The sequence below is a fragment of the Urocitellus parryii genome, chromosome Y (assembly GCF_045843805.1).
Source record: "Urocitellus parryii isolate mUroPar1 chromosome Y, mUroPar1.hap1, whole genome shotgun sequence".
NCBI classification, from domain to species: domain Eukaryota; kingdom Metazoa; phylum Chordata; class Mammalia; order Rodentia; family Sciuridae; genus Urocitellus; species Urocitellus parryii.
The window spans coordinates 67,940,788-67,953,070 of NC_135548.1; positions in this window are offsets into that span (position 1 = coordinate 67,940,788).

Here is a 12,283-nt window from a genome sequence, read left to right on the forward strand (position 1 = left end):
TGTTTTGGGAACAAGAGATCCAGCACCTGCTGGGTGGGGATGAAATCAATGGAGATTAACCCCATGTTGCTGCTGAAATGTAGGTTCCTCCCACAAATGACAGGCAGGAGCTCATTCCTAAGCTGGTCCTGCCTGTAAGGTTCAAGGCTCTGAACCCTGAAGGGCTCCTCCGTGTTCTGATCATTTTCACCCTGGGTTGGGACCAAGAATGGTGGGTTCAAAATGGAAATGGTGACAAACAGAAAAATGACTTGTGCCAATACACTAGAGTCAAAGCACAATGGGACAGTTCCCATCAGTACAAACACACACACACGCACACACACACACACACACACACACACACACACACACACACACAGAGTCAGAATAGGAGTCCTGGGCCATTCATCAGGGATCAGACTAGAGGGCCTGCTGGGCTCACCTGCCCTGTGCTACTCACTGTTACTCTTGAGCTCCTCTGCGACAATCGCCAGAGGCTCTGGGTCTAAGATGAAGCCTAACCCAGTGTATCCACAAAAGGGCTAGTTGGCCCCCCTGAGATTCCTGGGAGCCTGAGGCTCGGCATTGTCTGCAACCACAGGAGAACATCCTTCTCCCTCCAGTGGCTCCAACCAAGTGAGCTCGGATGGCTTGGTCAGTGAAGTGGGTGCCTGGATACCAGGGTTCCATGTTCTGTTTGATCCATTGTCAAGGCAATGATGTCATTTCCTGTGCCCATACCTGAGCCTCTTTTCACATAAGACCACTTTCAACAGCCCTATGGGCTGCCGATTTCTCCTCCATGCCTACCCATCTCAGGTGCGCAGGTGTTCACCAACAACTACCCAAACATCCCCACCAGCATCTGCCCTGCTTGGTGCCACTAGAGTTCCAGCTTGGAGCCTTCAAAAATGCATTCACAACCAGTCCTTCCCTCTCAGCAGCTTTTGGACCCTGGTCCCATCATTGTGCAACTCATGGTGTGCCCAGTCTTTTCTGGAAAGTAGGGTAGCATCTAATCTCTAGGGTTTATTGTGTCTATTGGCCCATAACACCCTCTGTTCTCTCTGAAACCAGAGATGGGACTCACAGGTGGCTAAAGCACAAATGTAGAGATGGGATAATCACAAGAAAGGGAGAGACAAAGAATGCACCCTAACTCCATCAGGCCTGTGTCCCACACAGGGACATGGCCAATGTCCGTCCCATCGTGGCTGCAGTTCCCTCTCTACACCATGGCAAGTTGGAGGGGACTGAGATGCAGAGGCTGCTCCCCTCTGCCATACAACTTCCCAAGGCTTCTCCTAAGATTTCAAAAGGGCCAAGTGTGTCTAGTGTTGGGGTCTCACAGAGACTCCGAGGTACCACAGCATCCTGCTGCCCAGAACCGGTTCACCCCTCACCTCAAGGGGGCTCAGCCTCTGGATTCATGGGAATTGAAGTGGGTACAGGTGATGGGATATCACCTCCAAGACTGAGTTATGCCAAGTCCATGACCCCTGTCTGCATCCCTGTCTCCAGCACCACTCCCCCCTCTCTCTTTCCTCCTCAGAGCAAACAAATCCATTTAGCAAGTGTGTCCTGTGATAAAGACATGACGGTCACCCATCCTCTCATTACAAAAACACTGAGGCTCAGCCAACATGGATCCTACAGGGAACACAGGCATAAACTCAGACTCCGATCCTCCCAGCCGAGCCTCAGTGGAGCCTGGACTCCCAGCCTCCTGAGTCAAGGAAACAGAGGTTCCTAGCCGAACCACCTTGGATGCAGCCGCACACAAACTGAACTCATCAATGCTCTCAGTTGTGAGTAAGAGGGGAAGTGGTGTTTCACAACCCGGGACATCAAGGGCAGTCTCCAGGCTTTGGGGTGTGCCCTGGCCTCTGTCTATCTGCCCAGGCTCTCCAACCCACACTGGCCTCTTACCCAACCTCCTCCTAGGGCCAAACTCAATCCTGCCTCTCAATTTCTGCTGCCTTCCCCAACACACTGCTCCCCAAAATGAGCAGGGCTGGCTCTCGGTTATCATGCTGGTGCCAGCAGCAATGCCACCCCACTGACATAATTCTGAGTCCCAACCTAGGCACTCCAGCTGTCTTTGCCACACCTGGCCTGTTTGGGCTCTGGCACTTGCTTTTTTCTTTCATGTGCATGTGTTTTGAGGTTTTGAGTTTCTCCCACTGCAGAACTGCAGCTGTGGCAGGGTAGAGCTCATGAGGGTCACATTCTGAGCCACATCCAATCCCATCAGGACTGTTCACTGGGGTGACTGCTGGAACACAGTGATGAGTGAACACATGGGAGGTGGTTGGACCCACCTTGCCTCTGGGTGGCTTCCTTTCAGGACAGGAATGTAGGCATGGGAGCCCCTGGCGTGGGATGCTTTGCACAAGGCGTGACCATGGGCTCTCTTTCCTGGCAAAAATGGCTCCACTCAGCATGGAGAGCACTGTCATTCCTGGTGGCTAACAACAGCCCTGGACCCCAGAAAGGAACCCACACTCAAGATTAACGTCTGAGTGTGCGTGTCCTCGAGGAAATGAGGTCTCCTGATCCCAGGTGCAAAGGGGTAAGTCCTCTAACTCCAGGGGCCATGAAGGGACATCTGAGTTTCCCTTGTCCTTCTTTGCCTCTCTAACTAACCACAGTTAGGACCCTGGCCTCATTCCCCAGTGAGGATCATTAGGCTCCATAAAGGACAGTCTCTAAGATGCTCAGTGGACCAACACCCTCTGCACAACCCATAACCCTATTCACCCAAGAGGCAAGAGGATTTCTATTCAGGAAAACCAGGAAAGGGAGAGCCTTTCTCAAGGACACAAGGACATTAGTGAGTGAGGGAGTGATTAATGGATGGAGAACTATTTCCAACACCAACTTCCAGGAGCATATATGGCCCCCTGGAGAATTCTGCAGTGTGTTGGTGATTAAGGAGAACGTGTGAATTCAGGGGTCACTAGGTCCTCTCAGCCATAAGGAGGGAAACTGCCATAAAGGAACTAGGACAAGGGTGCGAGGAATGCTCACTGGTGGGAGATCGGAAGGAAGGAATGTGTACTCATTAGAAAAGTGTCGCCTGAAAATTCTTAGCCAGCCAAAAGTCGTGCGAACTTGTGTGGGAAAAGAGTCTTTGCACAGTGATGAAGCTAAGAGCTCACATGATGGAACACAGCATCAACTGGGACCAAATCCAATATCTGATATTCTTGTAGGAAGAGGAGAGTCTGGACCCAGATACCAGGGAGACTGGGGGATACCGGATATGTGAGGTTGGAGCCAGGGCGGGATGCCCATATGGGAACCACAGATCGTGGGCAGCAATAGGAGAGTGGGCAAGGGCTGGGAGAGTTGGGGAGACAGTCCCCTTGAAACCTGGGAGGGATTATGGCACTGGGACAGCCCAACACCTACTGTGTGGAGCCTCTGGAGCTCAACGGAAGACACTTCCTCTGTTGTCGGCCACCCAGTTAACAGAGTTTGGTTGCAGCAGCCTAGGACCCAGCTGAAGGTCTGAGCATGTTGGCCATGCAGGTTGGATCTGGACCACAGACACCCTCATCAGAGATTGTAGGGTCTCAGCCCTGAGGGAAGACAGGCACTAAGTCAGGCCAGGTGGGGAAACGGATAGGCACACACTCTGGGGGCTGGTGCCTGTGTTACTGGGAGCACTTCTGATCGCAATTCCCTGATCTGCTGCCAACACAGGCTACAGAGGAGGGTACAGAAACACAGACCACGGATCTGCCCCACTCAGTGGGCCCAGGCCAACACCACACCCAGCAGCCTCGTGCCATACCCAATGAGTCTCGAAGCGGCCCCCTCTTCCCATCCTGAGAGCTCTTCCCTTCCTCATGTGCCAATAGCTCCCTACTGTCACTGGCAATATCTACTCTGTGAGATGTCAACATCCGTGGGTACTGTTCTCTCATCCCAGGACAGTGTGGTCCCACACACCCTGGTGAAATGGGCCACCTGGAGGCTGGACCTGGAGGTTGTTGAGGCTGAATGGCAGCGGTGGTCCTCTGGCACTTAATATTATTTAAGTTAAAAAAAAACAAAAACAAAAACAAAAAACGGGTCTTGGTGCTCAAAAATGTTTGATTTGCATATTCTCATCCCCTAACCCCAATATTTTCATTATTTCCTCACATATGAAATCTTACTAGCATAAAGGTAATTTCGTATTAAACAAAGTGGATTGAAATAACATTGGTAAAAATAATCAATCACCATACTTTCAATTTTTGTTCTGCTTTCCTATTAGAAACCACTTGGATACAAGAGAACAGAGGACAGACTCATGGAAATGCTTGAAATGACAAGAAGCTCCCACTCAAGCTCAGCATTCAGTCCTGGACAGGGTAAGACCAGGCCACTTTGACATCTGTGCCAAAGAGTCTACCAGACAGAATCCTCTGACTGATCCCTGACTGAGCCATAGGAACTGGCTAGAAAAGCCTTCACATCCTCAATACATTCTTCACGTCAGAATACTTGACAACCATTGATATCCATCTCTCGTTAACTTGCTCCCCAGCCAACCATTCTTCAACAAATTCAAAGGAGTAACTCATGCAAGCACACAGAAAGGGGTGTTCACTACACACATCCATGTGCGAAAAAGACAACTGGTATTTCTTGTTTGGGCTATTTCAAATGAAATCCCTTCTGCATGACCTCCACAAACCAAAGGAAAATATTTGTGAAATTCCCACGTAGAAGACAAGATACACTTGCCAAGGAGGCAGTGGCAAGAATTTTGACACTCCAAATGTAGAGTGTGTGTTTAGGAAGCAGTCACAGTTTCCATGAGAGAGTCCCATGAAATCAATTAGGAAGATCCATGCTCTAGCCCTACCATGCAAGTGATGTGACTTGAAAGAGTCACTTAGTCTTAGTAACCATCATCACTAACAACTAAGTCAATGAATAAAGGTCCTCAGGTGCCAAGCTACAAAATGTGGGATGAGCATGGATGAGGATGGGTGGGAGAAGTCTCCAACTCTAACACAATTAGGGAAGGATGTGCTGACCTCAATTGGCTGGGGGGGCTGGGATCCTGCCACAGAGGGGGATTCCAAACCTCACATCCCCTGACCCAGGCCAGAAGACCAGGTAGAGTCCAAGGACCCTGGGGTGGCCCAATGGCAATAAAGGTCAAAAGGAACTAGGGATCTGCCTGGTCCCTCAATCCCCTACTCTGAGCAGGGCTGCATGACGAGGCCAGAGGCCATCCACAGCAATCTGCCTTTACAGGAAAACAGGGACTGCAGGCTGCCTCTGGCTCACTGAATCAGGGTGGTGTTTTCATAAAGCAAGACCACTTCCTCACATTTGACCAGCAGCTCATGTGTTGACAGCACAATGACTGACTTGACTCAGGCCCTGATGAATGAAATAGAAAATTCATAGCAAACCCATCTTTAGCTCTTCCACATCATCAGGGGCTCTGATTCAATTCCGTCCAGAAAGGTGTCTGAAATGATTTCTAAACATGCTGGGGACTCACCTCTGTGTGGAACTTTTCAGGAAAAAGGGGATCAAATCTCATGAAGCAACTCTTCTCTCTTCTAGCCCATGGGCAATGCAAGGAACCTGCATGATACCAGAGGCTCACTTCTCTCTTCTCATGTCTTCTGGAAAGGATTCGTTAATGCTTCCTGCAAGGTGAAGCAGAAGCCTGCATCCCCAGCTGCACAGAAGTGTTTTAGGGCAGTGTCTCCCTTAAAACCCAAAAATAAAAAAAACAGGTCATTCAACAGGCACATGGATTCGAGTACATGTTCAATGATCCCTCCTCCCTGGAGCCTTCCACATGCCCATCTTCCACATTCACAGAGCAATGCTTGGCCATTCTCAAGACCAGGAGACCATGATGCTCATCACCAGGAAGTCAATAAGGAACATGAAGAGAGCAGCATGGATTGCAGAAGGTGGCACATCAAGGATCTTCAGCTCTGCTGCTAGAACACAAGAGCTTAACTTCAGTATTGACTTTTTGCCAACTACCAAGTACGATAGCAGTGTCAAGCCCAATATGCAGATATGCAAGTAGTAGGTGACACCCCGCATCCATTCACAAAAGTGGGCAACATCTGCATCAGAACAAGGAAGTATCTTACCCTTACTCATAAAAATCATCAGAAACAAAATAAAATGGATGCAAGACTTCTCATTTCACTATTAGGTAGCTGTTGGAATTCCCTATTAAATAATACCTCCTCCAAAATAAAAAGTATCTCAGACATGTGTCAACTATTCAATGGATGACATTTTAAAAACTATGGACTTTACTTAATATTTATGTATGCTATATCCCTGCCTAAGGCTCTATGAGAAAGGAGCACATAGAATTGGATCTTTGAAAATCTCACATTTGCTGATAAATATTACTGCTGATCTCAGGCATGGCGAAGTGAAAAGTGGGACTTTGGATATTCCAAGAATGCTATGTTGTGGGATTGGTGTCCCTGATTCATACATAGCATATGGTTTCTATGAAATCCAGTGAGGGAGCAGGAGTAACGAAGCTGATTGCACAGATGACCTCAGGGAATACTGACAGATAGGCCAAATGAAAAATATGCTCCAGCTAACCATTGGTATTTGGGCTTCTGATCCCAGTCCTGTTTTTAAAAAAGGTGCAGACAGGCAGTGTTCATTAAAAACTGTCTACCATGTAAAAGTGGGTAATTTAAATGGCATCTAGTTACACATCTGATAGAATGGTCTGGCAACATATGAATTTCATTCTAACAACAACAACAACAACAAAACATAGAAAATGTGACATAAAGATAAAACCTTGTCTTCACCAAAATGCCTAAAAATAGGTTTTATTTGGCTCATGCCAATAAATATCTTTCAATAGAATTTCTGATTTCTGAATGAATCCATTCAACTTCATACTGCACAGATCACAAGGTTTTCTTTACAGAATATTCTCTTCTTCTTCTTAAAGCCTCACATAGAAAATGTCTCACAGGACATAGGAGGGGAATGACCCAAAGGATGAGAGAATGGCTGGAACCGTTCTCAAATGTGCCCATGTAGCCTAAAGTTTGAAGGCATCTAATTGTACTCTAAAACAATTATGAACCTATTCGATCCATTATTAATAAATATCACCACTTTACCACTTGAACCAAATCACAGAAAATTGGAAACAGATGATCATTGGCTTTGATACCTTTACTTCTGTTTCATTACTCAGAGTCGATCAACTCTATACTTCAAGTGACACAGATTTATTACAGAATGCCTAAGATCCTAAGGATCTATTTTAGCTCAGCCCATGGTATTGCTTCATTATTTTATTATTTTGTAAGTAATAAAATATAACTTCATGTTGGATGATATATTCAAGCCATGAATATATCATCCAACATTGTTCTTCCCAAAATATTAGCCCAATTTCTGAGCGCGCTCACTTACTGTTCAGGAATTTTACTAATTGTTTGAAGGTTCTAGAGGACCTGTTAGACTCCTAATGGACAAACCATACAACATACTCCAGAGAACGGACGAGTGCCATAAGAAGAAAATAAGGTCAGCCTACAGCAATGGGCAGCTGCCTGCCCTCGGCTGGGAGGAGCCCTGGCCATGGCACCAGGGCTGCTGGGCAGCAGAAGCCTCCACAGCCCTGCAGGGAGCCTGGAGCACAGCTCTGCCTAACCATGCTCAGCCCTGGACAGATGCACATGAGTTCCCATCCCAGGCTCGAGTGTGACAGTCCCAGGTGCATGCCTGTCATGCCAGCCACCAGGGAGGCTGAGGCAAGAGGAACGTTTGAGGTCAGCCTTGGCAACTTAGACCCCGAGGCAAAGGGGAAATACTTTTACAGGGGTCTCTGAGGGTGTAGCTCAGGTAGGTCACTTGCCTCACAGGCTCAAGGCCCTGGGTTCAATCCCCAGAACCCACGTACACACAAAAAGTGAACTTGGAATATTGTTTAAAATGATGGGTCAGGTACACACAAGGACTTCAATATGACCTCTCAGAGGAGCTCAATTTGAGATCAGACTGAACAAAAGACCACCTGGACCATTGACTCAGTGTCTGAAACCCTCTGTGAGCATGGGAAGCACTGCTGGCAAGACACCAGAGGGCCAAAGCACTTGTGCCCCCTGCAGGGGCGTCTCTTGTCTACCGCCAAAGACTGTTCCCCTCCTGGGGCAGCTGAGAGCAAGCTGGGCCTTGGAGCAAGGACTAGTGCTTTAGATATAGACTATGCAAGCAAGGGGCAATGTCTTTAATAAAACTAAAATTAAAAAGTCACATTGAAAAAATTTTAAAAAGAAGAAAATAAGGTCAAGTAGAGGAAGCCCATTTTCACAGGAAAAAATCCCCCAGTGAAAAGCATCAGAATAGATACCAAGAAAAATACCAACAAAAACAGTGTGCTCCCACTATGTATCTACTCAACCTGCAAAAGTTAGAAAGCTAGATAATACAATCCTGGCCACAGGTAGAGCTATGCAGAAGAGCCACCTGGCAGTGCTTAGTCAAAGAAGTAAACATGCACACTTTGACCTAGAAATTCCACCTGTGTGTAAACCAGGCGGTGCTTAAGCAGTTTCACAAGGGGACATGCACAGGGAAATTTATCCTCAGGTTCTTATAGAGTTGTCTGTGCTTACAGGGAGTTGATGGTTGTCAAGATGCCCACAGCTGCGAAAGTCAAAAGCTAAAAAAATAATAGATGCCAACCTGGATATATTAATAATCCCGTATCTATGATCACCTTCATAAGGTAGCTTCCCAACTTCTGTGTGGAAGTGAGTTTCTCCTTGGCCCTTACACTGTTGTGGAGACCACTAGGAGTTCAGCTTTGTGCAGGATCATCTGACCTGGACTTTTGGCAAGACCTGTACAGCCCTCACACATGCTCAGTTGCTACAGGACTTTTCAGACCAGTCCAGACAACAGTAGGCATCCATTCATTGTCTGCACTCTACAGATTCCTAGATGCACGACATTCATTACCATCAAATGCAGAATTTTCATCAAAAACTAATATATATATCATTCCAATCTGAATCAAGAAAATCGGAAATATCCCCAAATCCAAAGAGTGGATCCCCATTGTGATGCTACAAGTTGAAAATTCCACAGCTGACCTCATGGGATGGTTCACAGTCAAAAGACAGCTGCATGAAAAATATTACATGACCTTCCTGCTATGTGAAAAGTGGCATGTGAAGTACACATGCATGTCTTCCTCAGACATGGGTTCATTTGCAAGACACCTTGTGCAATTGAAAATACTCCAAAAGGGGAGAAATCAGAACCATGTCTCCAAAGTATTTCAGCAGAGACCAACTCCATCTGTCTATCTATCTCTCAGTGAGTGTGTGTGCTCTTGTGTGTGTTTGTGTGTCTTTGTTTGTGTTTGTACCATCACAGCTGATACTTCATTGCCCCCATTGGAAAACTGACTCAGATAATGCCATCTGCCAAACTCCTAAAAACCAAAGTTCTTGCTGATAGAATGAAACATTCCTTCCTGTTGGTTTGGATGTGTCCTTTAGGAATCACTGCTACATTTAGTATACTCAAATCATCACAGTAGATCAGGTGACAAAAACATATATATTTTAAAATAATAATAATATATTAATGGAAACAACAAATACAGGATAGAGTAACAACTGTGTTACTAAACAAGGTCAAGGACAATGGCAAACTATAGATTCAAACTTTGAAGAAAATAGTAATCAATGTAAATATTCCTGGGCTGCCTCAGCCCCGCCCAGGCACACAGCAACAGAATGGTTTTGCAAGCATCCTCAGGAGGGCAGGAGCCTTCTTTGCAGGACGAGAGGGAGGTTGAGGCTCGATCCACCCATCATTCTTTTGGGAGAGGCTCCTTTTCCTCAGCACAAAGTTGGATTTTTTGTGAGGATTCTTGGCATCAAATACGTTGGCCTCTGCTGGAATCCTCAGCTCTGGGGAGAGAGGGGTGTACAAAAAGAAGGTGGCACTCAGGAGGTGCTCCCTAGGACACGCCAACATCTGAGAGCCTGTGCCAGAAAAGGCCAGAGCCACACACCTGAGAGCTCTCCAATTCAGCACCAATACCAACAAAGACAGCCTCCACAGTCCTCCCTGAGGAAGAACTAGGCAGAGCACTTCAACAGACCTAATGTCTGTTCCTACCGAAGGCTTTGGACTCCAGAATATCTCAGGTCCTCTTGCATCTGCCAAAGCACACCACTAGGGTTTGCATCTGAAATCTCCCACAAAAGGCTCCTGTGCCGAAGATTCAGTCCCCACATGAGCCATCTTCATAGGTGGGTTTGGAGGGAAGCATTGGATGGTGAGTGCTCTGATGTCAACATGAAATTCTCATTCAAGATGAATACACTACTGGGGGGTGGGAGGGACTGGAAGAAAGGTTGAGCATGGTTGGAGTAAGACCTAAACAGGGTTGTACCCTGGGCAACAGTACCTTGTTCCTGTTGGCTCCACTGAATCCTCATTCTCCAAGGAGAGGTCCTCCCTCTCCATCTTTCTCTCTCTCCCTCTCTGCCAGCCTCGTTCTCTCTCTCCCAGTCTATGCCTTTGTGGCAAGGGCTGAGGAGCTCTCCACTGCCACACACTAGAGCTTTATGGACAGCCTCAGTGCACAACCAAAGAGAAAGCTATGGAACCCAGAGAAAAAAGGCCTAGGATTCCTCCTCTGAGTTATTTTCCTCAAGTATGGCCACAGTGAGGACAGGCTGACCAGCACGGATACCACGTTAGAGCCATGCTTCTGCGTTGGTGGAGCCCGCCTCCATGTGAACCAGGCTTCTGAGAATGGAGGCCACATTCCAAATACTGCCCTACTGAGAACAATGGTTCCAAAGACCAGCAAAGGGACTGCTTCCCTCCAACATGGTGTATGGCCCAGTGGTGCCATGACCCCGAGTGGGGGAATACAACAGCCGCTTCTCCTTCCTCTGAACATGTGTTTCCTGTCGCCCTCCTCTAACCTAGAGCCTGTTCTCCATCCCTTCTGGGTTGGATGTGGAGATCTCTGCTATGAATTTCTTAGGCTACCAAGGCCCCAGACAGACTTCCTCTTCCATAGACTCTACTAACCTAACAGTAGGTTAAGATAGGAGACAAGTGATGCTAGAACTCAAAGGGATGGTGGTCTTCAGGGTACATAGGCTGGGATAATGGCTGCTGTGGTGTTTGGCTCACAAAAACCAACCAACCAACCAACGAAAAAGCGCTGGCATTATTATCAGATGAGCTCTGTGGCTACGTGCTCAGGAAGCCCTCATCTGACTTTAGTTAGGGATCACAACCTGGCTATTGTGATCACTCCTTGCCTAGTGGACTCAGGTGCGTAAGACCATGGAATTTATGCAAAAACAGATGATTCAGGCTGTCTCCCAGGCTGTGTTTTCTTCCCAATTTCATCCTGTTACTGCTTGCTAGAATCCTGGCAATGCTCTGCCCAGGCAGTGGTTTTTTGGTCACACAGAAGGCTTTCAATAGTACTGCTTCAGTCCACAAAATGCCAGTTCCCTCTTTAGCCCATGCATTCCCATGTTCCTTTGAAACCACTCCTATCCCAGACCATGAAAACATACTGCTCCTGGAGAGAGGCTTTCCTCCTCACTCCTCAAAGATGTCAGCTTTGGATGCCTGTTCATGTCCAGGGGAGGGCACCTGGTGGGGAGCCGCAATATCCACCGGGGTATACCATTGGACCTCAAGACCTTCCACCAGCAGAAGTGCAGTTGGCTTTGTGCACGAACCCAACACACCTGTTGGAGTGTTCTTGGGGGTCAGAGACTACTCTTTGTTGCTAAGAGTTGACCTGAGTCCACATCCTGACCCTTGCTCTCTGCTATCTGATTGTCTCACTTACTCTGACGGCGAGAGATGATTTGGCCCAGCTCATAATCCTCTGGATTCTCCTCAGTAAGGAAGTGTAGGTCAAGGGCGCTGCGGATGACGACAGGAGCCCTATCGTGGCAGGTCACCTGGAGCAGCATGGGAGACAGGCCTTCAGGAAATGGGCCTTGAAGTGACTACTCAAGGACAGTGGGCAGGGGCATTGTGGAGGCACCTCCACTCTAAATACAAGGGCAACATCCATGACCCTACTACCCGAGGCTGACCTCCTGCTCATCGTGTGGGCTCTTCCCACAGGCTACTAGCCCAATCCTTGTACATAGGACTTCCTGGGCCTGCCATTGCTCTTTGTGGAGCTGCACTCCTCTCGGAGTGAAAGGACCCCACTACCTGCATACAGATGCAATCTCATCCCACAAGTTGGGAGGAATGGGACAATAGCCTC